Source organism: Bos indicus, chromosome 6, assembly GCF_029378745.1.
Source record: "Bos indicus isolate NIAB-ARS_2022 breed Sahiwal x Tharparkar chromosome 6, NIAB-ARS_B.indTharparkar_mat_pri_1.0, whole genome shotgun sequence".
In the NCBI taxonomy this organism is placed as follows: Eukaryota; Metazoa; Chordata; class Mammalia; order Artiodactyla; family Bovidae; genus Bos; species Bos indicus.
Genome location: NC_091765.1, coordinates 49440993 through 49446992, shown reverse-complemented (window position 1 = coordinate 49446992; position 6000 = coordinate 49440993).

Below are 6000 nucleotides of genomic sequence, written 5' to 3'. Positions count from 1 at the left end.
AACAAAATGCTACTTATCCAAATTCAACAATATATCAAAATGATCACACACCATAACTAAGTGGGATTTATGCCAGGATGCAAGGATTTTTTAAATATGGGTAAATTGAGCATATTTCAAAATAAATTTTACAGTAGTAAATATCCTTTCATGTGTTCTTAATTTGGGTTTAAACCTGACATGGGGTTAGGAGGCTGAGTTAAAGATAAAAGTATATACTGTTAGATATATGACTCGCAATGGTACGGAGGTTTTTAGGAACATTGTAGTGTGATTAAGCAGTGGAATGTGCTCTCTTACTGCCAAACAGACATAATTTAAGAAAAAAAAGAAAAACATGCAGTGAAGGGGGAGATCATTTATAAATGTATTGTCTCATTTAATTCTTATAAATAATCTTACAAAAGTAGTATGTGGCTCATTGAATAGTAGCTCAATGCAGAATCAAGATGTCTTCTATTTGTTAGCTATGTCACCTGGAGGAAATTATCCAACCGTCATAAACCCCAGGTTTCTAGTAAATTAACGGAGAGAATAATAAGCTTAATCTGCTTTTTATATGTAACTATTTTACAGAAAGGAAATGTAACTCAGTGTGTCAGTTACTTTGTGACAGATCAAAAATTCAGTACCAAACATTCTGAATTCAAAATTCTGAATTTCTATTAAAATAATTACTAGTCCTTTCAGATAGGATACATAGATAAATCCCAAGCTATAAAAATTTAGACCTACCTTGGGATCTATGGATAGGGGCTTCCCATTTGGGACAGTGGTAAAGAATCTTCCTGCTAATTCAAAAGGTGTAAGAGATGTGGGTTCGATCCCTGTGTCAGGAAGATCCCCTGGAGGAGGAAATGGCAACCCTCTCCAGTATTCTTGCCTGGAGGATACCATGGATAGAGGAGATGGGGGTGGGGGGGCTAGAGTCCATGGGATTGCAAAGAATAGGACATGACTGAGCAACTGAGCACTTGACCACAGAAAGAATAACCTACATACTCATTTAGGTATGACCTAAATCAAATCCTTTATGATTATATAGTAGAAGTGACAAATAGATTTAATGGACTAGATCTGATAGACAGAGTGCCTGATGAACTATGGATGGAGGTTCATGACATTGTACAGGAGATAGGGATCAAGATCATTCCCAAGAAAAAGAAATGCAAAAAAGCAAAATGGCCATCTGAGGAGGCCTTACAAATAGCTGTGAAAAGAAGAGAGGCAAAAGGAAAAGGAGAAAAGGAAAGATATACCCATTTGAATGCAGAGTTCCAAAGAAGAGCAAGGAGAGATAAGAAAGCCTTCCTCAGTGATCAATGCAAAGAAATAGAGAAAAACAATAGAATGGGAAAGACTAGAGATTTCTTCAAGCAAATGAGAGATATCAAGGGAACATTTCATGCAAAGATGGGCTCAATAAAGGACAGAAATGGTATGGACCTAACAGAAGCAGAAGATATTAGGAAGAGGTGGCAAGAATACACATAAGGACTGTACAAAAAAGATCTTCACAACCCATATAATCACGATGGTGTGATCACACACCTAGAACCAGACATCCTGAAATGTTAAGTCAAGTGGGCTTGAGGAAGGATCACTACAAACAAAGCTAGTGGAGGTGATGGAATTCCAGTTGAGCTCTTTCAAATCCTAAAAGATGATGCTGTGAAAGTGCTGCACTCAATATGCCAGCAAATTTGGAAAACTCAGCAGTGGCCACAGGACTGGAAAAGGTCAGTTTTCATTCCAATCCCAAAGAAAGGCAATGCCAAAGAATGCTCAAACGACTGCACAATTGCACTCATCTCACACTGGCACCCCACTCCAGTTAACTTATATTCAGAGTACATCATGAGAAACGCTGGGCTGGATGAAGTACAAGCTGGAATCAAGATTGACGGGAGAAATATCAATAACCTCAGAGGTGCAGATGACACCACCCTTATGGCGGAAAGCTCAACATTCAGAAAACTAAGATCATGGCATCCGGTCCCATCACTTCATGGCAAATAGATGAGGACACAGTGGCAGACTATTTTTGGGGGCTCCAAAATCACTGCAGATGGTGACTGCAGCCATGAAATTAAAAGACACTTACTCCTTGGAAGGAAAGTTTTGACCAACCTAGGCAGCATATTAAAAAGCAGAGACATTCTTTTGCCAATAAAGGTCCATCTTCTCAAGGCTATGGTTTTTCCAGGAGTCATGTATGGATGTGAGAATTGAACTACAAGAAAGCTGAGTGCTGAAGTATTAATGCTTTTGAATTGTGGTGTTGGAGAAGACTCTTGAGAGTCCCTTGGACTGCACAGAGATCCAACCAGTCCATTCTGAAGGAGATCAGTCTTGAGTGTTCTAGCTTGTTTCTTTTCTTGAAATCTTGGCAATTAGAAAATAATATTGTTTGTATCAGTTCTGAGGAAGAGGGGTAGAATGTCTAGAATGTGTCTGGAGGAGACATAGAGGATGACCAGGAGATAGATTGGAAGGATATTGAGATGGTGGAGTGAGGGAAAGGGAAGAAAGAAAAAAGGTAAAGGAATGTGTCAAACTGAGGGAGGAATGTGGTGTAAGATCAATGGGGTAGGTTTTGGAGCCATACTTTCTTGTTCCAAATCCCTACTATTTGAACTTGGGGTATAAATTTCATGAGCTTGTATAGGTAAATTGCATAGCAAAATGCATGACATATAGTAGTAACCATTATATAAAGAGTAGTTTTAAAAATAATCTTTTAAAAATGAGGTCAAATTAGTTTTTAGTATCTTATTATGGGGAAAATGTTTATTTCATAAAAAATTACATTGTGGTTTGAGTTGTGTTCCCCCAAAAGACATGTTAAATTCTTAAACCCCAGTACATCTTAAAGTGACCTTATTTGGAAGTAAGATCTTTGCAGATTTGATTAAGATAAGGAGGCTCCTTAGGACTGAGCCCTGACCCGACATAACTGGTACTTTTAAAAGAAGAAGGAAATATGGACACCAAAACACACAGCAAAAGTAACAAGTAAAAAAACAGAGGCAGAGATAAAAGTAATACATCTACAAGACAAGAAATGCCAGTGATTGCTGGTTGTCACCAGAAGCTAGGGAAAAGGCATAAATCCCCCCTTCAGAAGCCCTCAGAGATAACCAGCAGTGTCAAAACTTTAATTTTTAACAACTTCTAGCTTAAAGATAACTTCCATCATTTAAGTTTTCTATTTTGAGATACTTTGTAAAAGAAGCCCTAGGAAATGAAAGCAATGAAGTAACATTAATCACTGAATCTGATATGACTAATATTTTTTATTCCAAGACAATCTTTTAAATGATCAATGTGCCTTACAAATTTAAAGAAAGATATGCAAAACTAATACAACATTGTAAAGTTTAAAAATAAAATAAAATTAAAAAACAAAACAAAACAAAAGATATGAATAAAGATATAGTTATGGCAAAAGTCAAAGGAAAACTACTAAGTTTAAAAGTTTGCTTCTATTTTCAATGAGTTGCAGAACATGTTGATTATGTTTGGTACATTAACTCTGACAAAATGAAAAGCTTGTCCTTGAATTAAAAGAAAGATTCTGAGTTATGACTCTTTTTCTTCTATTTGAAATTTAAGATGGCACTACAGGTAGTGCACATGGTATGTGGTAAGGTTTTCTTAAATACCAATTAGTGTAGAATTTTATTTGGAAGTATGTGTGTAAAGAAGGAGTCTAATAAGTAGAGATGACTGGCAAGTATTTGATCTGGGAAGTTTTATTACCTTGAGCAAGTTAACCTGTCTGTGCTTCAATTTCATCTTTTATTAAAAGTGGTGGTCCTCAACTTAGGATAGTTCAATTTATGATTTTTCAACTTTGCAATGCTGTTAAAGCAATACTCCTTCAGTAGAAAACATACTGTGAATTTCAAATTTTGATCTCTTCTCAGGGTAGCAATATGCAGTATAATATACTCTTGTGATACCAGGCAGGGGCAGCAAGCTGCAGCTCCCAGTCAGTCACATGGTCGTGAGGGTAGATAAATAGCTGATACACTTATAATCATCTGCACCCACAAAACCATTCTATTTTCAATTTAAGTACAATATTTAATAAACTGCATGAAATAGTCAACATTGGGTTATAAAATAGCCTGTGTTAGATGATTTACCCCACAATAGGCTAATGTAAATGTCCTGAGTGTGTTTGAGGTAAACTAGGTGAAGCTAGGAGAAGGCAATGGCACCCCACTCCAGTACTCTTGCCTGGAAAATCCCATGGATGGAGGAGCCTGGTAGGCTGCAGTCCATGGGGTCGCACAGAGTCGGACACGACTGAGCAACTTCACTTTCACTTTCCACTTTCATGCATTGGAGAAGGAAATGGCAACCCACTCCAGTGTTCTTGCCTGGAGAATCCCAGGGATGGGGGAGTCTGGTGGGCTGCTGTCTATGGGGTCACACAGAGTCAGACACGACTGAAGCGACTTAGCAATAGGTGAAGCTAGGATTGGTAGGTTAGGTGCATTAAATGCATTTTCAACTTATGATAGTTTCAATTTACAATGGGTTTATTGGAGCATAATCACATCCTAAGTCTAGGAATATCTGTATTTCTTTCCCACCCATGGACATATAAAGAATGACTCTTTGAAAAAGAGAAGGCTGGCTTTATCATTAATGAGCAAGAGGGTTTGTTTGATGCTTCATTCATTAATTCATATATTCAACATATTTATTGAACTTCTAGTTACATGTTCAGCATTTTGTAGACTGGAAATAGATCAGTGAATGAAACATAAATATATTTGATGCCATATGGATTATAGTTACCTACACTAAGTAGAGGGGTATTAAGGAATACCCCTTGTCCAAGGTAAGGAGCAATGGCTGCGCTTTGCTGGAGTAGCCATGAAGAGATACCCCACATCCAAGGTAAGAGAAACCCAAGTAAGACGGTAGGTGTTGCAAGAGGGCATCAGAGGGCAAACACACTGAAACTGTACTCACAGAAAACTAGTCAATCTAATCACACTAGGACCACAGCCTTGTCTAACTCAGTGAAACTAAGCCATGCCCATGGGGCAACCCAAAATAGGCGGGTCATGGTGGAGAGATCTGACAGACTGTGGTGCACTGGGGAAGGGAATGGCAAACCACTTCAGTATTCTTGCCTTGAGAACCCCATGAACAGTATGAAAAGGCAAAATGATAGGATACCGAAAGAGAAATTCCCCAGGTCAGTAGGTGCCCAATATGCTACTGGAGCTCAGTGGAGAAATAACTCCAGACAGAATGAAGGGATGGAGCCAAAGCAAAAAGAATACCCAGCTGTGGATGTGACGGGTGATAGAAGCAAGGTCCGATGCTGTAAAGAGCAATATTGCATAGGAACCTGGAATGTCAGGTCCATGAATCAAGGCAAATTGGAAGTGGTCAAACAAGAGATGGCAAGAGTGAATGTTGACATTCTACGAATCAGCGAACTGAAATGGACTGGAATGGGTGAATTTAACTCAGATGACCATTATATCTACTACTGCAGGCAGGAATCCCTCAGAAGAAATGGAGTGGCCATCATGGTCAACAAAAGAGTCTGAAATGCAGTACTTGGATGCAATCTCAAAAACGACAGAATGATCTCTGTTCATTTCCAAGGCAAACCATTCAATAACACAGTAATCCAAGTCTATGCCCCAACCAGTAACACTGAAGAAGTTGAAGTTAAACAGTTCTATGAAGACCTACAAGACCTTTTAGAACTAACACCCAAAAAAGATGTCCTTTTCATTATAGGGGACTGGAATGCAAAAGTAGGAAGTCAAGAAACACCTGGAGTAACAGGCAAATTTGGCCTTGGAATACGGAATGAAGCAGGGCTAAGACTAATAGAGTTTTGCCAAGAAAATGCACTGGTCATAACAAACACCCTCTTCCAACAACACAAGAGAAGACTCTATACATGGACATCATCGGATGGTCAACACCAAAACCAGATTGATTATATTCTTTGCAGCCAAA